The sequence below is a fragment of the Hyposmocoma kahamanoa genome, unplaced genomic scaffold, assembly GCF_003589595.1.
Source record: "Hyposmocoma kahamanoa isolate Upper Pololo Valley unplaced genomic scaffold, ASM358959v1 103, whole genome shotgun sequence".
Classification (NCBI taxonomy): Eukaryota; Metazoa; Arthropoda; class Insecta; order Lepidoptera; family Cosmopterigidae; genus Hyposmocoma; species Hyposmocoma kahamanoa.
Window position 1 is genome coordinate 900,225 of NW_020653344.1, and position 26,283 is coordinate 926,507.

General features: G+C 34.8%; 1 protein-coding gene and 1 long non-coding RNA gene across 2 annotated transcripts in view; one reads left to right on the forward strand and one right to left on the reverse strand.

Moving 5' to 3' along the window:
- LOC113238270 (brain tumor protein) overlaps positions 1-26,283 on the reverse strand; it is a 910,751-nt gene that overhangs the window by 718,621 nt on the left and 165,847 nt on the right. The gene's annotated exons all lie outside the window — the stretch shown is intronic.
- Positions 12,459-14,574, forward strand: LOC113238283. The gene is made up of 3 exons (XR_003311087.1): positions 12,459-12,503; positions 12,948-13,099; positions 14,392-14,574. It is a non-coding gene; the product is annotated as an uncharacterized LOC113238283 (long non-coding RNA).

A 26,283-nucleotide genomic window follows, 5' to 3' on the forward strand; every position in this document is an offset into this window, starting at 1 on the left:
TCTAAAGGCTTAATCTTATTTATCGGGCATTTTTTATGAGTATAAAAGTACAAGTGCTCTCAATTCAAAAAATACATGTGATGGGTATTATAAGTATTGTTACAACCACATAACAGTCGTAGTTAAGGCAATATGTCGTTTTAAGTCTTAAAATGTACTAACCTAAGTCGTAAACAAGGACACGTCTCGGAAAAAAACTTACAAAATATAGAAAATATGACTGAATGTTTAACCAATACCCATCAATCGAAGGTTTATGCGTATGTATAAAGCTAGAAATCATAAAAAGTATAAATGCGAAAAAATAACAAGCAATAAAAGTCTGGTATTTTGTCTCTCCTAAAAAGTGTCGATTTTGAGTTATTCCCTTTTTCACTGGAGGTACTGATTAAATTTCGCAACTCTTGGTAATAATAAGGTTACATCTGCAAAATCTTAACTTTATATATTATGTTTTTTATTCTTAATTTTTGTTTAGTTCGAATGTAAGTGTGCATTTGACCTCTATCTCACCTGATGGAAAGTGACGATGAGGTCGACGATGGAGCAAGCACACCTAAATAATGGCTATTCAAATAGGAGAGTTATAAAATTTCACTCAGTACGTAATTTCTTTCATGTAGTCACTTTCATTATGAATATTTATTTATGTAGGTAGGTATCACTTAGTCACCATATTGGAAACCGGAGACCAGAAATGTAAAATATTATTAGTTGCAATTTTTATAAATTGAATATCGTGATGTTTTTAACCGACTTCAAAAAAGGAGGAGGTTCTCAATTCGACTGTATGTTCTTTTTTTTTTTTGTATGTATGTTACGCGATAACTCCGGTATTTGTGAACCGATTTTCATGATACTTTTTTTGTTGGAAAGGGGGTACTTTCATAGTGGTCCCATTTCATTTTGAAGGAAATCATCCACCTCAAAGGGTGGCTGTTCACGCATGAAGATTCATTTTTATAAATAGCGCCTAACTTTAATTTAGGAGCAATTACTTTTAGCAATTATTTAGTTGATTTTGCTATTTCATCAATTCAAGGCGTTTTTCCCTCGATATACTTTGAGTAGTGTCGTAGTGAGAACCTATTTTTATTATCTCCAGTATAAAGTCCTGTATAGTGGCGAACTAGGGGATATTTCAATGAAACTTAGCAAATAGACGTAATTCCACGTACTTTTGAGGTCGGTTTTTTTAGTACTCTGTACTGAGATTATTATTGTTCTACTTTTTTGTGAAATTACTCTACTAGTCTGTTATTGTTAGAGATACAATAACTAACACAACGAAAAAATCCTTCCATCCGACTGGACTCAAACCAGCGTCTGTTGCCACAACGTATATAACTAAATGACCGAAATTGGTGAATCTAACCGCTGACAGCAATCTCGAGTACTTTATTTGCAAAGCCATACAAATGCTGGCAGAGTTCCTCCCTCTGTTAGCATTTTTTAGCACCATGATGCGGGGGTCCAATTTCCCCCAATTAATATTGCTCTAGCCTTAATTTTCTGCCTCTATGGATCTTTTCAACGAAAAGAAAAGAAAATACATTGAACTAAATAAATAAATGACATCACAGTACACGTTCTACGTGAACCATTGTACAAGTCGACTCGTCAAGAGGTCATTCTCCGGAGATATCCATCGCAGTCACGACTAAGTTATCTATTGTTTGAAACCTCATTCAAGTTCAAGGACACCGTGTATAGGCACGCAGGCAATAATGGAGGAATTTCCTTTGAATCCTTCTCTTTGAATGTGTGTGTGTCTGTGAGTGTATAAAATGCCGCTCATGATAATGTATAGCACGTGGACGCCAATACAGTCACTAAACAAAAAAAGTCTTTTTTTGGGAAATGGCGAACGAAGTTTTCGAAAATATATTTAAGACTATCAGGGAAAAAGTTGGGTAACCCACATTTAATTTTATTATATTATGTACTTTAAATTAAGCTTTATAATACAATAATAATAATAATAATAATATAATAACGCAGCACACTCAACATAGCCCCGCACTAGAGTAACCCTGTGTCGCGGTTGCCATGGACGCACACATAGACAACCACAAATTACACCCAAACTCACGAGAGATAAATGTAGGCCATACAAATATTTCTCCCAGCCCGGAATCGAACCTGGGAACCTGCGTGGCAGTCCGGCATGGTAACTATACTAAAGTACATACAAGTGACGAAACAAACAAGTCGTGTGCCTGGTGAGAAGCGACACGCTTGTCCATAACAATTGCCCGTCACCCTGTGATATGAGTTGACAAGTCCATGTGCCTCTGATTTTCACTTCAAAATCGAAATGCAGTAAAGCTTGCATAATTGCTTGGCGGCAGAAATAGATAAGGCAGTACTTCTCTGGACAAGGTCTTTCACAAGAAGCTCTATCGCTATTAAGTACCGTTGTGGTTTATTGGGTCTTATGGAATTAAATTTGAAAAACCGAGATTTTCGTTTAGTGACGGCATAGATTTCAACATGTGATATATTCGATATAAAATATATATTTGTAATAACACTATTATTTACCGGCTGTGTAAAAAGTTTCATTAAGCCTTTCAAAGGTTTCGCATGTGGCGATAAAAGTCGAAACAATCCAATGCAAAAGATCTGCAATCGTTTGGTAAACGGAGGCCTTAGTTTGGCATACAGACGCAAGTTCGAGTCCTGTCACATGAAAGATTTTTTCCGTGTGTTTGATCATTTATATAATTACTTTTATTCATAACAAGATGTCCTTTGGTTGCACCCCCTATAAGCATTTTATACTTTTTTACCATAAGCTTGGAAGAAATCGTTACTTAGCGATCAAGTTAACGGCTAAATATAAGTTTATTCCTACACACTTACCTTACTAATCTGTGTTACCATTATTACATTTAACGTGTAATAAAGAATATTTTTATCATTTATATAAACGAAACTACTGAGTTGGCAATACTGCGATGATATCTGTTTTCCGCGGAGTCTGCACACTAAAAGGCAGTAAAATCGGTGTCAAGTGCCAACAAATTTAAAGGTAAGAAGTGGTGATTACTAAAGGATTTTTAATCTAAAAATCAATGTACCCGAACAGTTACAGGAAATTATACACCATATTATAAAAAATAGAGCCTCTTTAACAGCTGATAAGCAAAAATCAATACGCAAGCTCTAGATAGCCTTATCATATCGATAAGCTGTTTTGTTTGCATTATGGATAATAGTAATAAGTAAGAACTGATTTCATGGTTTTATCTTTTGTTTAGGACAGGTTTGAAAATATTGTGCAATTTGTATTTCCATTGACGTCATAGGAAACAACCAAGACATAAATCCGGGAGTACCGTAATAAAATGCTCCAACAGGTTATTGTAAAATAATTTCGTATGCGAACAGATGATGCTTTAAGATACCAGGGGGCCTACCACAACCTCTTAAAACTATATTACCTTAACCTTACATTGACTTTTCGTACCATAACGCGCATTAAAGTAAATTTATTGTAATGTGAAAACTATGATATTTTATTGGCAGCTTTGTGACTATTCATTTACTTAGTTCGTACTATGACTTTTGCTCCTTTTGTCAAATTTAGCAATCTTAAAATAGTTACACGGATGCAATGAAAACAATATTATTTTCAGTTTTATTATCTTAATATTGATTTGTAATAATTAAAAGTTAAGTTGAACTTATTTATTATCTCTTCAATATTTTGTTTGTTTTTTATTTAATTAAATACGCGATGTTTATTTCGTGAAATTATAACAGCACCATCTATATGCTCCTTGGCGAAACTAACATATGACACTAGACTATAGTTCCGAATTCACAACGTGACTATCAAGACTCGGCTTGTTTTATTTATTTTTCTTAATGAAAATGCGGAATAATTATTGAAAACAACGTAATTTTAATGGATTTTATTATTACATACTTCTCTTTTCTTAACAGTCATAATTCTCAGAATTTAAATAACAAAATTAAGTACTTAAACATTATACTACGATGAGGTGATTCGGAACATCAAAAGTGCAGCAATAAGCGCTAGATGGCAGTACATTTATTGAAATTTCAATATAATATCAAAACGTCGTAACTTGCAATAATAGGTATTGATGGTATTGAATGTTTAACGATATGCCAACAGGGTAAAATTTTAATATTATTAACAATCCAGAATTTGTTATTTCTTTATAAATTCGAAATTACCAATCAATATAAATGTTTTGTAGTTTTTCAAATTAAGAATGTGTGAGTTTTGGCGACATCGGTTATGATAGCAATCGAGGCTTAAGGCACTTCCATTGTTTTTTTTTTCTTCCGTGAGTGAAAGTAATTAAGCCAATTGGATCTATAACTGCATTAAGTTAATACAAATTTTAATCAAAAAGCTGGACTTCCATTACACTTTTCTGATGAACGCGCAAGAAGGTTCTAGATCCAAAAGGTCGGCTATCGGATCAATTATCTTAGGGCATCGACTGTGCAATATTTATCTTATTATATATATATTATTTTTTTTAATTTAAAGTCGACTTTACGAATGAAACTGTTTTTTTTTCGGAGCTAATCAGCGAACCAAAATTTTTGTCACGGTTGGCTGATTTCGATTTAGACACGCATAATATTCTTTTTTGTTTCCTGTGTATAGCAAAATTGTGTAGTGTAGACAACGTACTTTGCACACTTCCACTCAACTATGACTTATGGTGTTATTCTGTGGGGCAATTCGACAGACGCTGACGAACGAACTATGGTTGGCATAACCCAGAGGCAATCCTGCAAGGCGCTGTTTGGTGTACACCGAATAATGACGCACTACTCGCAATATGTTTTTGAGGTCATTATGCTCACGTGGAAACACTTAGCACAGTTTGGGCGAGTGGAGGTGATGGGTGGGTGCCTCTGTCATGCGGGCCAACTCCGATCAGTACCGCGTCGCACTACACTTCACCGATTATATAGGACCGACCTACTATGAGCACCTGCCTAACTAAAAAACGAATCTTGTGAGGAAACGTTCAGGTGCAGACTGAAGAACCTTTTATTAGAAAAGTCCCTTTACTCAGTAACAGAGTACACTCAAAGTACTTAATAAATAATTAAATTATAATATTTATTAATGAATTTGACATTCACCGTATTATTATACTGTAATATACATTTATTAGTTATTAAGTATCCATATTGACATTTTCTGTACACACTTGACATTGTTAGTTTAATTCAATTATTTATTAGTTTAATTTAATTATGTTTGATTTTGTACATGTACACTATTGTATACTTATGATTCACTACTATATAATTATTTTGTTCATTATTTTGTAAACTTGACGCGCACTTTTCGAAGAGTGTATAAAATGGCCTGTAATTGTATTTGTATGAAATTTGTAATGATGAGAGAAATAAACTAAACTAAGAACTTGGTTGTAGTGGACTATATATTTACTATCAGTAGAGCTCCGTGTGAAAGAATTCGTCCCGGGAAGTACGGCCACCTTACTTACTTACTTCTTACTTACTTACTTCTGCCGCCAAACAGTAATGCCGGAATTACTGTGTTACGGTTTTGAGGGGTAAGGATGATGGTGAAATTACAGGCACATGGGACTAGTCAACTTATGTCTCAGGTTAACAAGCGCAGTGGCAGTGCCCCTCAGATCTTTGCGATTTAAAGCTCTGAGGACACTTCAATTGTTATGGATAGACGTATAGCTTGCCATCAGGCGCACGACTTGTTCGTCCCGTCACTTGATATTATATATACATAAAAAAATAAGAAAAAACCTATTCAAAGCTAGTAGGATGGTGCAGTTCGAAGAATATATACTTTGTTAACACTTTGCGATTACGACATCTGGCGCTGAATAAAATTTTCTAGACACGAACAAAATTTGAAAAAAGAATATTTAATTTATTTATTCTCTCTGCAACAACATCGCAACATCTAGTGGGCTGTGCTAATAACACACCACGGGTCACCATATCCAGAGCTTTTAGATACTTTTGTGATCCATGCCTTGAATTTTATTCCAATGTTTTATGTACACTTTTAGATACTCATTGTAATAGAAAAAATAAACTTGTTTAATGTTATGGATACTGCCAATTTGTAAATTATTTACTTTTTTATTACGGTACAAATAAAAAACCCTTGAATTCAGTTGGAATCGTACTCGATATTCTATACACATATCAGGATCTGGCAAGTGCTAAACATTACTTAGTGAAATTAGGAATAAGTGAATTCTATTTTACAAATTAAAAGTCTTAACGTGAATTCCGTGTACCGATGAACATTGTCCCTTCCACATAACAAAAAATATACAGAAACTGTGATAAAACACACGAAATACACGCCAAGAAACCGAATCAAAATTCGGCATTAAATAAACTATATTAAAAAAGAGCCATTGTATTTCTACATACGTGTTCGTAAAGTATAAAGTGACGTAAGATTAGGTACGGCGGCAATGGAGTCGTCATTCAATTGCATTGTAATGGTTTCGCAAAGAACTGCGTTTGCGCAAACGAGTGGGTGAACGATAAATCGTTGTTTATTCGGAGAACGAGATTGAAACGATATTACAATGACAAATTTGTATCAAAATTTTGTTGCATGGCGGAGTTCCTAATCGTCAACTTAAAAGGCTTTACCTAGATACACCAAATGACAGGTTCTACTTTTTAAACTAATATAACTACCACATAAATGAAGTAAGGTTTCTGACATGTTTTGTGTTACACCGTACATGTTCAACAGCGTTTTGATTTTCACAAAATGTTAGTACGTAGAGTTTACAACGTTATATTTATTTAATACATAAATTGTTGTGTATCACCACCATCACCATGGATTTAACTCGTGAAAATTTTCGTAATATGATTTTCTACGACTTTAAGTGTAATTGAACAGATCAGCGAAGCTTCGCTCGGCTTCAAACTGTTTTAGGCGATGAAGCACCTTGCAAGACCACTATTTATAGCTGGTTTGCAGAATTCAAACGCAGTCATGTGAATCTCAGTGACGAATTTCGTGATGGTCGCCCGTCCACTGCTGTGAACAACAAAAACATCGAAGCTATGCGCCGTATAATCAAAACAGACAGGCATGTGATATACCCAAAGATTTGGGCATCTTTGAGCATAGGCATGAGTCAAATACAATCAATACTACACAAACATTTGGGTGTGAAAAAGCTGTGCTCTCGGTGGATCCCACACAATTTGACTGAGGCTCACAAAAAAACGGATCGCATCACTTGGTGCAATGCCATGCTTACCAGAATCAACGTAGGGGCGTCAAATTTGGTGTGGGACATAGTAACAGGTGACAAACATGAGAATATATACATATAGGAAATGAAACCCGACGTTTGACCATGAGACCTGTAAAGGGCCCAAAACGTCGGTTTGTTTGAAAAAACAAATATACGCGATTTAAATCCGGAAAAGTAGTTTCATTTCCTATGTGTAACAATCGCGAAAACCTAAGAACTCTACATGGATTTATAGTTACGATCCCAATACAAAGCAGCAAGCGAGCGTATGGGTCTTTCGAGATGAGCCGAAACATCAATCATCAAGTGGCGCGCGTGCAAAGTGCCTCTAAGCGGATGATTGCTTCTTTTTTTGATAAAGCGTGGCTACTGTTGCTTTGGAGAATCGTTGTAGCGTGAATAGTGATTGTTACGCGACCATTTGTTTGCCGGAAATTATTGACAAACTCCGTAAAAATAACCGTAAATGCCGTATCATTTTACACCACGATAATGCCAGGTCTCACACGGCCAGACAGATGAGCACACATATGAATTTTTGAAGGTGAACAACGTTGACCTTATGAGCCATCCCGCGTACAGTCCCGACCTGGCACCTTGTGACTTTTATTTATTTCCAAAACTTAAGAACCAGTTACGCGGTCAACCATTTTTATCACCTGAACAGGCTGTCGAAGAGTACGAATAATATGTTTCAGAGAATGTCACAGAGGAGTGGCATAAATATTTTCAAAATTGGTTCATTCCTATGAAAAAGTGCATTAACGCTAACGGAGAATATTTTGAGAAACAATAAATTCATTTCTGACCGTTTATAGTATTTTTTTCTTATTCATTCCGGTAACTAATAGTGCGCCTCACGTATATGCATGTGACGTACATGTATTTTATTTACAATTATATTGTTAATTCTAATTAAAGTGTGTGTGCATTAATTATACGAAGATTTCATTCGTTTTACTTGTTTATCTAATTTTTTTTTCACTTATTTTTCTCGTATATTTTCTTTTAACAGAGATTTATTTGATTTTATTTATTTTTATTTTTAGTTTTTATTCTTAGAACTTTTTAATTGACCAATACGTTCTTTGTCAATAATTATTTTAGTGGATAACTGTAATTGGCCTAATTTATGAATAGACGTGTCGCTTTCCACCAGGCGCACGACTCGTTCATCCCGGCACGTGGTATCAAAAAAAATCCAAAAAATTTTAAAGTATGTTAAGGTTAATATTGTATTATGGCTGCTTTTATCACAAATAAAAAAAATTAAATCCAGTTGTTCTGTTACATAACTCTCATTCAATTTTTGGAAAATATAAAGAGGGCGCTGACATACGTAAAAGCTGTTTTTTTAGCGATCTGTCACAGTTTGACCTTAGTTACAGTTGGTTAGAACGTACATACAATGATTTGTATTGTATTATTAACATCACAAATAACTACTTTTGTTCTATGACTTTTAATAGTTCGTAATTCGGTGATAACTTTGTGAAAACGCGGAAGTCGTCGGAGTAAAATAAGAGGCAATTGCGCAAGTGTTGCCCGCTTGGGAGCAGCTAGTGATTGCAATTGATAAATATTATATCGACTAAATATTGGTCACGCTTATGGAATAAACAGCCGAACTTGTTTCATTTGAATCATCATCGACCCATTATTCCTCCGATTACTGACCACAATTTCTTTTGAATTGTCAATTTTTGTAAGTTCGTACATATATACATTGTATTTAGAACTATGTTTATGAAAAATAAAGAAGAGACAAATAATTTCAAAGTTTTTCATTTTACTTCTGTATAAATAATGATATCCGACTGCCCATTCTTGTTAAAATGTATATGAATAAAAATTTATTTCGATATTAGTAGGCCAACTGTCAAAATATGTTTAAAAGGAGGCAATAACGAAATTAGTAATCATTAGAACGTCGTAACATTCACAATTCAGTCGTTTTAGGCAAAATTGTATCTTCTTTCGCAGTCTATCGATAAAACTATCGACAACAACTACATAACTATTAAAATTGTATGAAAACTGGCAACCCTACAAATGTCATTTTACTCCGTCTTCAAAAAAGGCTGACTATACAACCGTACTACTAAATACAGACCTAAAAAGTGGCAGAGAGTGCAAAAAAACTTAAAAGTGTATTTTTGATATATTTATCATGTTTTGTTAAAAGTCACGTAACAAAAGTTGTTGTTCATTATTTTAAGAATATAGTCCTGCAAGGTTGTTAGTATTTAAAAAATAACCCGTTATATTGCGACTGCATTGCAATTTCAAATGTCTGAGATCAGTTTGGATGCTATCAGCTACTGCACTGGCAGTTGGAAGTTTAAATTAATGGGAGGGTTTCATACTTCTAATTTGCAGCCGGAATGTAGCTCGTTCGACTTCGTAATAAGGAAATATTCTCTATATCGTAAATGCTTTGGGCATAAAATCTTTAGTGTCGTATGCCTATGATCTTTGCCTTTTAATTTAGAGAGTGCTCCTTCGAGGTACAAACATAAAAGGCGGTGTTATATACTCAGGCGGGTCCAGTAAATCGTCATTGGAAGTGTATTATCACTAATTGTAGGTTTCTTACTGCGATATGACTTACTCGTGTTATTATTTTCCTGATATTTCGAAACGGTTATAAGCTCTATAGTCACGGGTTGACAACCCCGTGACGGTTCACAGGTGTAGGGACATATTTGCCCTCTTTCGAAAATCGATTTATTGCGGCGTTACCGTTGCCACTCTTTTTTTCCAACAAATCACATTTAGTGTATATGTGAAACAGAAACCATTTTTGTTTTTGTAATATTAATTTAATGGAATATCACGATTTTGTACTACCACGTTATTCAATTATTTTTAATCGAGCTCAAAAAAGGAGGAGATTTTGAATTCGACTGTTTTTTGCGTGTTTACGCGATTACTTCGGCATTTGTGAATCGATTTTGATGATTCTTTTCTGTTGGAAAGAGGGAATCTAAGTATTGGTCCCATTTAAATTTGAAGAAAATATTCCATCTGTAAGGGTGGGTAACTTGGGGATGAATCCGATTTCGCACACTTTCCGGTAACCGATTTCAATATAACTTGGCAAATAGATGTAATGCCATGAACTTTTGAAGTTATAATTATTGTGAAATTACTTCACTAGTCTATTAAAATTATTAATACAAAGAGAACATAAAGAAAAATTCCTTCGCTCCGACTGAATTCGAACCAGCGGCCTCGCCATACTGGGGCTAACGCTCTCCCATCTGAGTTACGGAACGAGTCGTCAGACCTTACATATTTCTCTATGTGCTTGTTGCAGATCTTTATTTATGGTTTTAACGACTTTTTTTCCGTAGCACCATCTGTTAGAAATCTATGAAATTTTTCATCCATTTCTCAATATTTTTTGTTTATAAGACCCGGATTCTACGCACTGTTATAGTTGAAATAAAGACGTCTTCACGATTAAGTATGAGTCACTTCGTGATCTCACTCATACTAAACTTCATACCTTAGTAATAATTAATTAGTAAATAACCACCAAAGCCTTAAAATCTATATTTACTCGAGTTACTTTTGAATGCTTTCTAGCAATTTATGCCTTACAGTCAGTCAGACAATTATAACCAATAAAACTTAATGGAATAATAAACAATAACAAATATGAATTATGTGAATGCGTAAGACCACCTGAGATGTAAATATGTCATTATGCAGCCATGAAAATTGTTGACTATTAAATTTTCCCAGACGAATGTGCTATTACGGTTTTATAACTAAACATTTCTGGAGTCTATTCGAATCATGCGCAGTTTAGTATACTAATTAATGCTTGGCATAACGGTGTAGGAAATGAAATGAGACCTGCATGTCTGAGATAGTTCATCATACTCCTCGGTCCATCAAACCACTATTTACTAAACCTATGCGTTAACCTCCCGAGACCCGGTGTGATTGAAAATGTACTTAATACTTGAGGTGATGCAAACCCAGTCAATACTATTCCCATGATTACGTAAACAATCCAAATTGATATTATTAAAACTATAGCCTAAAAGCTTATTTCATAAATTTGGCACTATATATTCTATATGACCTAGAGTACCTAGAAAAATACGTTTTTCGTACTAAAACTGGTGGCATACTTGATTGTACTGAAGCATGTAATTATATATAGTACATATTAAAGTATGTTAGGCGTTTAGCGCTTTGTACTTTACTGAGTCATAGGAGGCTTAGAGGAGCGAATATAGGGTGTAATAAAAAGGTTTCAGCATACTTCAGCCAATGAATGGTGTGTGAATTCAGAAAAAAAATTTAGCCCTTTATAAGGTCCTATTATTTTCTCTACCAATTTTTTTCTTTTTTTGATAAATAACTACTTTGTTGTCATTAGTTCCTGCTCCTTGTAACACAAATGGAAGTAAATTTTGACGGAATAAAGTAACAGTAAAATGAAATTGATATAAACAAGATGTTATTTACAGTAATAATGCAACTTACATCGAATATAAGTGCTCTAAGCTGTGGTAGCCTAATGGTTTAACCTACCGACTCTCAAGCACGTGGTTTCGAATCGGGCTTGCAACTCTGAATTGTCAGAATTTATGAGCGCTTCATTTGAAATTTACCATGAGCAAACACACATATGCAAAGCAATTTAATGTAATTTTTATTCATTTAGTGTAAGTCAGTTGGTGTACATATAGGCTAACTAATATTATTATTATTAAACATATAAGTTACATCATTACTATTATAAGGGATGATAATTATGATCAGCAAGTCTTGGTCGTGCTTTTGTTGATCACCCAATATAAGTAGATAGAGGTAGGTACCGCATCGTTACAATGTCGTCACTCGACATAACTGCAAATGATTAATGATGAAGTCGCAGCCTTCCAGAGTGGAGCTTTCTAAAATCCTTAAGCCGACTTAAATGTCAAGTCATAATGGTAACATTAAAACGAAAAAACATTCTTTATTTTTTATGTCTCTTCGTAGAAAAGAAAAAACACGTAAATGCCAAATGAAGTCTCAGGTTCTTTTGTATGCCATTTGTGTTAATATATTGGATTTAAGGGAACCTTAATTCAAGAATGTATTTTCTACAAGTTTTGCAAGTAATTGTACTACCTTTACACAGTATTAAATATGTGATGAGTATCTATTTCTGCCGCCAATCAGTAATGTCAGCATTACTGGGTTCCAGTTTGAAGGGTAAGGGTGCTGATGAAATTACAAGCACATGGGACTTGTCAACTTATGTCTCAAGGTGACGGGCGCAGTGGCGGTGCGCCTCAGATCTTTGCGATTTAAAGAGCTAAGTGATACTGCAATTGTTATGAATAGGCGGTGTACCTTACCATCAGGCGCACGACTAGTTCGTCCCGTCACTTGATATTATAAAAAAAAAAACAAGAAAAAATAGAAATTTTATCCATTTATCCAGTTAAAGGTACAGTGAAAAGCACGTCAAGCTTGACACTTTGTACTTTGGACCTTCCTTATCGTAAGCGGCATAGAATGGGATTTAAATCTTAAGTGTCAAGCTTGACGTGCTCTTGACCCTGTACAAAATAGCACTGAGGGGCGTGCTCTGTCTAATTATGATTCTCCTTTAGATGACATAAGCCTGACTAATAAATATTATCATCATTTCAGCCGAGAAACGTCCACTACTGAACATAAGGGCCTAAAGATCGCCACAACAACCGGTCTTGCATCTAGCGCGCTACCGCAACCTTCATCAGTTCATCGGTCCACTTTGTGGGTGGTCTGCCACGTTGCGACCCTATCGGCTGTCTGTTCTTTGCGTGAGTATGTAAATAATTAATGACATCAAATAATGTAATATGCGTCTTGATGTACAATTACGAAAAATAGCCTCTTACACCACAGGTAAAACAATTAGGCATAATTTTTACTCTACCAAGAACATCTAAATCAAGATTAACATTTCGCGAAATAGTTTAAACGAACATCGACCCCGGGATCTTTTCAAGTAACACTCATATCGTATTTTGCGCCTCGAATCTCGAGAATGACACTGGTGAAATTGGCATCGGGACAAAATTGCAACGAACCTTTATTTTTTGCGTTTTCGCACTTGATTTCGGTCGGGTCACGTAGATTTTGTTCAAAAGGAGAAATGTACAATACCTGAAACAAATAATTATTATATAATGCACTATCTACGTGAATCATTTATGAAAAAAAACTTACTATAGTAAGCTGGTGTAGTTAAACAAGATAAAATACACACACACACACACACACACACATATATATACATATATGTATATCAAAATGTAAGTACGCATTTGATCTCCATCTCACCTGAAGCTAATTGACGATGAGGTCGACTATGGAGCATCCATACCCAAATAATGCTAGTTCACTCTCGCCTTGAAAAGGCCTAAGTTATAACATTCAAGGATAAGTCTACAGGCAGGGAATTCCACTCCATAGCCGTTCGCCACATAAATGTGGAAGCGTAACGCTTCGTGCGAATCTTTGGAATATCCACAATTTAGGGGTGGCACCCAAGCCTACGCCTAGTCCCTCGGTGATGGAAAGAGGAAATTATTAAATCGTGTAATTCCATCGCAAACTCTCCGTGATATATCCTGTAAAATCGATATTTTATTTTAAGTCGCCTGCTTGTCGGTACAAGAAGGCGACTTTACGGCGGTGTTCAAGGCTCTGTAGCATCGTTTTCACTAACTCCGAGTCACCTATAAATCTGTTGACACGGTTGTCAATTAAATCCAAAGTAACCAGTTGGTATGTAGCAGAATTTTTAGGAGAATAAGAGTTTTATTCAGTACTCTGATCCGAAATCCGATTATTGTCGGCGAAAAAATCAAACTAAGAATACTAACAGAAAACTCAATACCATGGAACGCGCTAATAAAACTTCAATAAAACAGGCACAAAAAAATTTAATAGTGTGAATCAAGTTAAATCCTTTTCCGAATCGGCGAAAGGTCGAAATTACACTAAACCCCTGAAAGTTACGTATAGTTATAGTCACTTTTCCTGCATGGTTTGTTAGGGTTGATACATTTCGAATTGAGAAAATTTTCCTTATTTCATATTGTTACAGACAATAACTGTATAGAAGAGATCTTATGTCATTGAAGATAATCATTTTCTTCAGGGCTCATAAGCTTTGCTTGTCGGCAGTGTCTTTTTGTAGCAACGCACATATAAAATGTACATAACCCTTCGTGTGGCAAATTCCCGCAGTGGGATATGACACGAAAACCTTCTCCTCGCAACGTCATTTTGCACAATTGAGTACGTGTGGCAGGGACCCCGGCAGGGCAATTAGTTCTAAGGTCCATAAAATAACAAAAAAACTGTAATTTTACTCTTTTTTATATGAAACCTATGCACACATGCAATATTTTTCAAATCACCATAGGTGTTAAGCTAACAGATTGCATGGCTAAAAATATATTTTTGTCATAAAAAAAAGGTTACGTTGTAAGTCAAACTTAGTGTTAAAAATTTTCACCCACGTTGGTATAAGCCCCCAGAATTGTTAAAATAACTATTATCCAATCAAATTTGTGTTTTATTTATTTCATACAGGCTGTATATTTGAAAGTGGGACATACTTATAGAGTGCGTTACATTCCTGATTCTGAACCCAAAGAAATAATAAACTAATGAACTTAAAGTTTACAAAAAAATATTTTTTTATTTTTTTTAACAACATTAGTTATCGAAATCTATGCACATCATTATTATTGCTTCGACGCAACGGCGAGTTGCGGCACGGCGACGAAAATCAAAGCACATGTCAGGGGTGGGGGCGCGGGCGCATAGAGATAGTGCACGCGCGACCTTGGTCTAGCGAAGATACGTAAATTATTTGTACTTCCGCTCGCTCCCGCAAAATAGATATTTATTCTAACGTCGAATTGACTGAGATGGTGCGACTTTACGCAATAAGTGGTGATAGTGTGAGACGTTTTACGCGGAGGTGAACAGTGTCGAAGTGTTGTATGAGAGGCTTATCTCAGCTTTTTATACTGTGAGACAAAATGTGTTTGTATTGAACAATTTAAAACAAAATATTCTACGACGTGCTAGACTATGCATTGTGGAAAACGGTGGATTTTTTGAACACTCGCTCCGTACCACGTAAAGTGTAAATAAACTGTAAATATAGATATTTACAGTTTAATAAATTGTAAATATAGATATAGAGATTGATTTCTTAGTAAAAATCAATCATTGTAAATAATTTGATTTCATATTTTTAAATACGCCAAAACCTCAATTATTATTATAAATTAAATGATAATTAGTTACTAAATCATAAAATTATCTTTTTTAGTACGTAAAACATTTCGACGATAGTTCAGAAGCAAAAAATAATTAGCATAAGCTAAAACGTAATCCTTTCGATAACAGCTTTTTTTCATAAAAACATAAATATGCGCAGGTGAGTAACTTAGTTTTTATTTTCTAGAGAAGAGGTGCTTTTAGTAGGAAGGGAGACGTGAAATCATTGTTATTGTTGCTGTTTCACTCGACGCTTGCTTGGTAGTACGCCCATTGCACTTTTCTATGTACACTCCAAAACAAATTTGTTGATTTATTTTTTGTTCTATCCCATATCCTAATTTTATTTTAGGCTATATTAAGTTGTAACATGATTTACTATGACATGTATGAATATGTCTCACGTTCAAATATACAGCCTGTATAAACGGTACCTACTTTTGTAAAATGTCACACGTCGGTCCTGCGTGATGGGTATCATATTTAATGATTATTTCTAAAAATGGTACAACTGAGCAGTTCTAATAAAAAATACTAATCTAACCTTACTTTGTCTTATAGCGGGAATCTTAAACGTTAGCGCTATTGCGAAAAATGGCGGCATCAGTCGAAACGAAAAAGCAAAGTATGAAAAAACACAAATTCGTTGGTACTGCCTGAATTCTTCTCTTATTACATGTAAAATGTATGTATAATTATACATTTTATTATCATACTATTATGCATTAATACTTACTTTACCACAAACGCAATAACAAACTAACGTCAAATAACAGTCCTCATAAACTACCACTAAGCAATGTTCTTTATACGCAATAGCATTTACATTACATTTCATTTTACGTTCCGTCGTAAATGTAAGTGTGTCTATTCAAATATTCCTGAAGGGTGTATTCGTTCCCATAGGAATATAGGCTACACTTAAATTAATTCTGTTTTTATTATACATTTCAATTACTACTAAAATATATTTGGTAATGATAATGTAATTCGTCCACTTAGTTTTTTTATTTTTTATTTGCTATATGAGGCTCGTGCTTGCAGTGGGATGTATATTTTTTAATACACTACATATAGGATTTACTGGATATAACCAAATGAATATAGAAGAATATTAAAATAATCATAAATTTAGTTTTACTTCGTGGCGACACCTGCATAATTTTGATAGCCTACTTCTTGGAAACACTCCAGGAGATTTAGTTATATAACATCTTGTGTTTGTATTGATGGTAATGGGAAGTACGCGTGGCCGCCATTTCGAAAAAAATTCAAACTAAGAAAAAAATCATAACCCTAATTTTATTTGTCAAATGGAAAGCTGAAACTTTCTAGTTTTCCACGTAACAAATAAAATTAGAGTTATGACATTGTTTCCTAAAAATATTCTTTAAATCGCTTTCCTCTGATATTTTTCAAATGCACGTTAGACGTCTTACCTTTCCAGCTTCGATAAATTAAGCTGTGCTCGATATAATAAGTACTGTGTCTTACATAAGTCAGTTGCTTTGACTCAGTTTACATTGCAGCAGAACGGAATAAAAGGGAGTTTTTGTAACCATAGCATAATGACCTTTATGACAAGTGTGTAACGTAGAAACTAGATACGAGCCAAAAGCCAGGTCGCGCGTCTTCTGGAGAATTCTCGCACAGTCTCGGGAATCAGCCGAGTTCACGTATCGTATTTAGTTAGTACGTTACACGATTGGTATAAAGCTCATTATGCTATGTACAATCCCTTACAAGGTAATATAAGTTAAGCCTTAGAATGAATTTGGAGGAACGAAATAAATTTACATTCCAAAATTATTTTCGCACATTTATTCAAGCACAATATAAAGAACATACGGTTTGACAACAATTTTAATACAAATCATGGTGACTTTTTGTTCAAAGCTTTGTTTCGACAACGTCGCGTGCATAAAAGGGTTTTAATCTGGTAAAACAGTTTTGTTGTTACAAGTACTTGCTTAAGTGATCTTAAATCCCAGTGAACATATTTTTTTTATGATACCAAGGGACGGGACGAACAAGTCGTACGCCTGGCGGTAAGCGACACGCCTGTCCATAACAGTTACAGTGCCAATCAGTGCTTTAAATCACAAAGACCTGAGGGGCACCGCCACTACGCCCATCAACCTGAGACATAAATTGGCAAGTCCCATGTGTCTGCAATTGCACATAATTATAATTTTAATAATCATCATGAACCCATTTATACTTCCCACTGCTGTGTACGGGTCTCATCTTAGGCGCGGGTTTTAAGCCATAGTCCGCCACGTTGGTCCAATGCGTGTTGGGGACTTCACACGAGTACGAGGGTTGTGAAGCTTCTTCGAGATGCAGATGGGTGATAGGTTGCAGGACGATAGAACATGCACACCTTATTAATGCCTATGTCTTGTATGATACGCACATTGAGCGCATACAAAAAAGTTCGCCACGAACGAGGAAGCCAGCGAACATTTCAGTATGCATAGTCTTTCTGAGAGGAGACAGCTCCTAGGTATGGCCTACACGATATTGTGAATACTCGCCTAGACAGCCCTTCCCTTGTTTTCCGGTCTCGTCTTGCAGTGCCTTATAGTCGCCGTCGTAACCCAATTAATAAAGTATTCTACGTTCCACCGATCATTTAAATTATGAAATGTTCTATTTACAATATTTATTATTTTTATGTATTTTTTAAAATAATTCTGCGTTTTTTATTACCACTCACTAAATAGATTTTAATATAGGTAATTTGTAATTTGTAAAAAAAACAACACAAATAATATACTTATTTGTGTTGATTGTAATTATCAAATCATAGGCACATTTTGTCACATCATGTCATTTTTTTTAAGCTTCTGTGATATCCTGTAATTGGCATTATATATTGATCATGTAAAATAGATTTTTAAGTTTGAATTGTATGCTGTTGGATGTCCTTCAATAAATGTCACTTTATAAAGTAAAGGAATAAGTCTGCAAGCAAGGAATTCCATTCCATAACCTATTTGAATTATAATGATAATCAAACTACTAAGGTGTTCAGGCAAAACTGTACCTAATAAAACAGAACCACGACACTGTCAATCTCCTGCATTCTATCTAAGTAAAAAAACAACACTATTATGATGAACATTGCTCCGCTGCACATAGAATGTTTTGTTCAAAAATGCCATCGTGAGTTGACTCACGTCGGACCCATAGAGTCCTATGGCAAAGTCGTGACTACAAGTGCAACTTCCTTGGAGACGTGTACTTTAAGTTTATTTGAATACAAATTAAAGACACAAGAGAAAAGTGATGAATGATAATTTTGAAAATTTTGCAGATAGTGCTTTTTTGTCACGAGAAGTATTTTTTATTGAGCAAGTATTTTGCGGAAAAAATATTTTTTTTATGTATTTGTATTGTTCTTTTTGTACCCTTTTAATGACGCTTTGCAATCAAATCGACACCAGTAATTAACACAATTCTAACTTAAAAATTAGAACTTATCACCAGAGCGTATAAAAATGAAATTTGCGATAATTTTCTAAATTAATGTTTTTTTAACAACAAATTATTTCCTTAATTTTGGATTTAATAAATTAGCTGGATAATTTGGTATCTTGGCATAATTTGGCACTGCAAAATCGACAAAATTCCAGTCAGCGTAGTGTTAATAGCTAGTATCGAAATGGTACAGTGGAAATTTGACCTTTACCGCATAAGAAGTATACAACTGTACAAAACAACATAAGGGTTGTTTTGCTAGGATATGATTGAGAAATACCGTACGGTCTGGTCAAATCTGTGTAATCAACAAAACTCGTCACAAGTTTCATAATTTTCAAAAACAGAATGATACTGACCTGAACTCTAATTGTTAATACTGGAAAATAATTTGCTTAAGTTTAGCATTTCATGGCAGCCCATTTTTATTTTAACCAATAAAAAGCTGCCGCGGTGCCTTCTTTACAACAAAATTTAACACATTCTGAAAAGGGAATATGTAGCGTTTTTTTTTACCTAAACTTCGAGGAACAGAGACAAAAAGTGGAGACTACTTTATGACAACATTTTTTTTTTGTAACCGATCTATTCGGGATTCAGGAAATCACTTAAGTACATTAAAAATTAATATACGGATCGAAAACTTTGCGGCGAGTAGTTGCAACCACCAACTTTTCGGAATATTTAGGTAAGTTCCGACCTATCCCAAACCTTCTACCTACCTATCTTAAAAACGTCACTTTTTTGTGTATGAAGTGATTTCCCGAATACCGAAAAGATTCGGGACAAAAAATATCGTCGTAAGGTGGTCTTCACTTTCTGTCTCTGTTCCTCGAAATTTACGTAAAAAAACTTTACCTATTACAATCACTGGTTATAAGACTAATAATAATAATATGATTGTCTGGGATACAGACCCAGATATGAATCCTGTCAGATCGAAGGAATTTTTCTTTGTGTTCGATCCTTGCAATGATAAATTTTAAAACTTTTTATTTTGTTGCAAACAAGAACACTATATTATGTACATAGGTATGTATCTTGTGCACAAATGAAAGGCATCTATGTATAGAAAATACAACATAAAAGTCTCGATTTACAGCACACGAGTGGAATTGCACACAGCGCCCGTTATTTAGCAATAGGTTCCCGAGGGAAATCTGTCTAGTGCGGGAAAGCCGGATTTTTATTCAACTAGGATTTGTCGAAGGTCCGATTTAGAGCTACGTTTTTGAATGTAAAAATGTGTATATAAAATTTAAGTACAAAATGTCTCTTTAATGGTCCCGATAACTCGGTCAATGGATACTTGAGGGTTGTATAAGCGGAGATTTCTGAATATTTTTTTTATTTTAGGATTGTGTTTTGAGTAGCTAGCAGTTTAATTGTTACCCCCGTAACTAAGAGGGAAGTGAAGTGGTTACAAAAATGATGCCGTTTTTTGTGCCTAAAGTGTGTTTTTTGCCTTCATATGATCAGCCTAACCACCAAACTAAGCCACGCACGCACAGGCCAAACCAAACCTAGCAAATTTTGTATGAAACCGCCCGATTACATAATTTATCTAATCACCTAATGAAGGTCGATTTACAAATATAGGATATAGTGAATAGTGCTATAATGAATAAAAAATATACAGTTATTTATAGCACCTTTTCTTTTTTTAAGTAGGTTAGCAATCACATAGCAACGCAGAGACCTCGTACTTAGCTACCTAACAAAGACGCCAGTTCATTGTACAAAGCAGCATGATTACGGCACAAAGAGAGAAAGAATATTTCTTGCAGAGGCACACTTATCTTGTAATGATATGCAAACTGTATCCGCAGTAGTCTTGACTATCCAGTAAAGCAAAGAATCAGAGGATGTTTTCGAAATAATTTTACTGTATTCTTTTAATATCCCAGACAAAGACATAAAACTACTTGTTCTCAAACTATGGGAGTCCCTGTAGTCTGAATTTATTTAATCCCGTAACACAGGCTTTTCAAATCTATCACGGGCGCCGATCACTCACTTAAGTAGTTTGATATCACATAATTAGATTTAATTAGCACTCAAGCTGCTTTTGGGAGTGAAAATAAACAAATAAATATGTCATAAATAAAAGTAATATATTATTATTATTTATTTACTTAACTTACAGTACTTATAACTAAAGATGTAAGTTAATATTAATAGTCATATAAAGGTTGAGTCTAACACCGGCCCAATCGACTACTCTTACACCAAGACCATAATCAATTTAGAAAAGATCGTTATATAAATTTGATATGGTTGTGGATGTGGTTGGTTTGGTTGGCCAACGCCAAAGAAACCATTCCATCTACAAAGACCTTGGATGACTTCGGCCAAAACCGATGGGAAAACATTTCAGTGACTGTAGATTGTCCACAGTAATATCTGGAAAATAGGGAGGGTGCTGTATCCGAGGAAGGCTCACCTAAGGCACTAGCCTTACAGAGAACCCGATGAAGTCCATGCAAAAGGTCCTGACTAAGATGGTTCCTGTGCTGGTTCGCTCGCACAGGTCATAGTGCCCTTCCCGCAAAACCAAGAGGTTGATTAGGAGGTGTACTATAAATAAAACTTATGTAGAAAGATTTGGGACCGTTACAGCAGGTCAGACGTCAAATCTGGGAACGACTATGTGCAACCAGAATTTTTTTATAATATCAAGTGACGGGACGAACACGTCGTAAGCCTTATGGTAAGCTACACGCCTGTCAATAACAGTTGCAGTGCCAGTCAGAGCTTTAAATCGCAAAGATCTGAGGAGTACTACTATGCGCCTGTCACCCTGAGACAAGTTGACAAGTCCCATGGGCCTGTAATTTCACAAGCACCCTTACCCTTCTAAACCGGAACTGCTTAGCGGCAGAAATAGGTAAGATGGCACTACTTCTCTGGACGAACTCTTTCACAAGGTCTTAGAGTGCTATCACAGTCACTAATAAAACACAAAAAATTAATTGGCTTTTTAAGCAAGTGTAACTTTTTCGGACGTGTATATTGTAGTGGAAGAGGTAGATGTCGGTGGTGTCCGCCTATCCCAGTGGAAAACAAGCGTGATGATATGTAAGTAACTTTTTCCTAAATCTAGAAAAGATGAATGTCTTTTAAAAACTAGTTTCCAACCAGTTCAACCATGTCAGCGTGGTGAATTTTAGCCAAGACATTCTTCAAAAACGTTTAAACCAAAATATTACTTTACTAAGGAATTGTGTTATTATTGTTGCAATGATAAAGGCAGTATAATTGGGTCAGGCCGGGAACTAGTCCAGCTTATTGCCTATTAGCTGCAGAGCCTCAAGGGCGCTTGGCTCTTCTTCATAATGAGCACCACCTACTTTGTAGCTAGCGGTAATTTGTGACTATGTTCGCAATGATATAGAATCGAAATACATTTCAAATGCAATTCATACAATTATTTACAGGGTGGAAAAAATCAATGGGACGTGAATAATGAATTAAAAATTTAATTTAACAAACGTCTTATGAGACTGTAAGAGAGAGATTTAAGGTACAAAATGTTATTATGAGCATCCACTACAACACTTTGCAGAAGGCTACACGAAGTGAATCTCAAAAGACTAAATCTGTGAATGAAAAAAAATGGATCCCACTTCGAATGCAAACATTAGGTAATACATAGGCATCAAACACTAAATTTGCATCAGTATACTACTCGTACTTCAAGTTAGTGTCGATATTAATATCATATATACATTAGATTTCATCTTCAATTGTAAGACCCAATGTTTATAGGAGAGATGTTATCCTTATTATAGGTCCTATTATACAATTAATATACAACAAAATAGTGAGTTTATGTTTTGCATTTTTAGTTGCTTTGATAACCGGTTATGTATAACGTTTGTTGACTTTTAACGTGTTCTTACCTAATATTGCAATGGCAGAATCTCAGCGAGCTATATGCACTACATAATTTCTTGTAGCGGAAAGCTTAAAGCAATTGCATTTAAATGTTAATTCATATACCCCTTTTTATTTATTTCATTGAATGTTAAATAGCATTTTATTCTATAAACTAATAGCATATATCTATTAATTTATTATTTAAATTGCCTTTTTCTTTCACACAATATTGCAGGGAATGACTATAGTCACTGCATACGAAAAACTTTTACTACGCCGACCCCACTGAAACAACAAAAAATCTGTTATGTCGACAATGAAAACAGGCAATTCTTTTTGGCTATTTTACAGAAGTCAGCACAATGAAAGTCGCTCGTATTGATGTGTAGAATGATGTTAAAATATCATGAATTAAATAAATGTCACTCTGTATAATTAGCCCAAAATCCACGTAGTTGGAATAGGTGATATCATAACGTATTCCACTGAAAAAAAGAACTAATCTCAACAACACCACCTATTAAACCCTTTATTATCTCCATTATACGAAATCCAAACGCAATTGTGCAATACGTACATTCCCACGGTACATAGAATAACTATACAACTATAGGTAGATGTAGAACGCGGAACTGCAACAATACGTAATCTACCTACATACAGTGCAGATAGCTCGTCCAATTGAGTCCAGTGGCAACGATCGCTCGCTGGTCACGCTCTGGGGTCAAGACTGCCAAAGAGTAACTTCGCAGATAATATCGTAGGTGCAATTGTAACGAGTTTATGGAATAGAACTTATCTTTATATAGTCGATCTTTAGTTTATTTAAGATAAGTTTATTTTAGTAGATCAGAAATGCAAAATGTATTTGTAAAATTTAACCTGGAACAAACATCACTTACGTAGTGTAAAATATGAATAATTAGAAGCTTTCTTCCTGACTTCAAATACCATGATACCGACTAAGCAAAAAAAAAAGATCTTGAGCCTAATTCTGTCAATTGTAAGGGCTTTTTCTATAGATAGACGGTTATGTCTTATCTTACGTCCTAAATATATGTATTTGAAACTTTGTATCATAACAATACTTTGTATTACAAGAAAAAAGTATATTTCATCGTACTTAATATACTAAGAAATTGATATTAATAAGGTGGTTAAAAATTGTATAACATAAATTTAAAGTAAGACAATTTTTTTATTAAGATAAGAATTTTTTTTTAAAACATGGCGAAAAAGAAAATTCTGCTAATACGTAGGTAGATACTATTTATGGAAATAAAATAATATTATTTAAGTTCATTTCGAAATATATAAATTTATTTTCACTGATAGGCAAACATTAATTTTTATATCGTAGCTGTTATTCAGAGTTATTCTATGATTCATTGCACTCACGCCCTACGCGTGCGATGCCCTTGCCCTATCTGTACAATGTTGAGGCAGGCCTTTGTTGTTTTGTTTTTGTTTTTGTTTTTTAATTCTCTCGGCTTAAATCTTTTGAAATGTTTTTATTAACTGCGCGGAGCTTGTTAAAATTTCTTTCGATCGGATATTACATTTCCATTTCTGCTGGTATAGTCACTGTATAGCCCAGGCTCAAAATATTTTAATATTCTACATCTTTCAGCATGTTTGGTTAGAAGACTTGAAGTTAGTGTAAGCAAATATGGATTTTAACACCAAGTTTAAATCAGTGTTAAAATTATCATGTGTCATGAACAAACTCTTTTTAAGAATTGATACTGACTTTATTATTTAGTAGCAGTAGAGCTCCTTGTAAAAGAGTTCGTCCAGGGAAGTACCTTATCTAATTAAAGCCACCTTATCTAATTCTGCAGCCAAGGAGCAATGTCAACATTACTATGTTCTGGTTTTGAAGAGTAAGGGTGCTGGTAAAATTACGGCACATGGGATGGGACTTGTCAACTAATATCTCAGGGTAACTGACGCAGTGACAGCGCGCCTCAGATCTTTGCAATTTAAAGAGCTGTGTGGCACTGCTGTGTCTCAGGGTGACGGGCACAATGGCAGTGCTGCTTAGATCTTTACGATTTAAAGCTATGAGTGACACTGTAACTGTTATGGACAGGCGTGTAGCTTACCATCAAGCACACGACTCGTTCGTCCCGTCACTTGATATTACAAAAAAAAATAATTGGAGCAGAAATATAATTTATTTTGTACGAAAATAATTTCGTCAAACAAATTGAGCTCCAGGACTACTAGTTGTGGAATCGAATGACTCGAATGAATTGTCTGGTGGTCTCAAACCGGGATATTCCCTATATTTTGAGTACCAGAGCAACGAAATTAACTCGAGGACACTGCCCGGAAATACTTATTTGGACCAATTTAGAATCTTCGTTTCCCAAATTGTTCCTACCGGGAATCAATTCCGGAAGCTTTTCATCTAGAGTCCTCTATGTTAACACCTAATAAATTATTTATCAATCTTGAAACCAGAAGAACTGATGTTGTTATTGTACTGTTTATAGAAATTTATTACGTCAATACCAATAAAATTACTCGACGTTGTCTCAGGAGGATAGTCTTCTGTTCTTCAGTACTTCTCAATTATGATTACATGCCTAATTCACTAGGGTTTTTATATATCTCGTCATTACTGCGACCAGTAATTGATCTATAGCAATCCGCCTTATTTCGTCTTCTTCTTATTTATGAGCTAGGCTCTTATCGGTTTATAATTTAAATTCCTGATACGACTCGATATTAACTTTTTCATTTATCGGATCTAAATAACTTTACCCTCTTCTTCTTTATCTTTGCCCTCTTTTCTTTCATCTTTCCATCTATAATTCTTCTAGGAAAGCTATTGTGTCGTACCAGATGCCAAATATCTTTCTCCTGCCGTTCTCTATTGTGTTTAACAAGTTTCTCTTTTCCTGCCCTATACTTGACATCTCCTCATTGTTTTTTCATTCCGTCCAAACAATTTCCTTCATTCTTCTCTAGCATCACATCTCAAATACTTATAATAATTTTCTGCCTCTTCGTGTAATTGTTCATCATAATTTTTATATTGTCTTTTTTGGATTGTTCTTTTCAACTTTCACTTGCAAGACTTGCGACTTCGTTTTAAAATTATCAATTATTATTGTTATTAAATTATCATCGTTTACGCTTTCGTTACTATTGTAGTGAAGCGCATACGTTTCGGTGATACCATAAACAAAATCGCTCAATATACCCATATGATGATGTTTTCAGAAAACATTCCATTACACCTGTACATGCCGCCAACGTTCATGATATTACCTGCGTCTAATTTTGTCTTGGTCTAAGAATAGCTTCAAGTTACATTTTAAAGATTTACGAT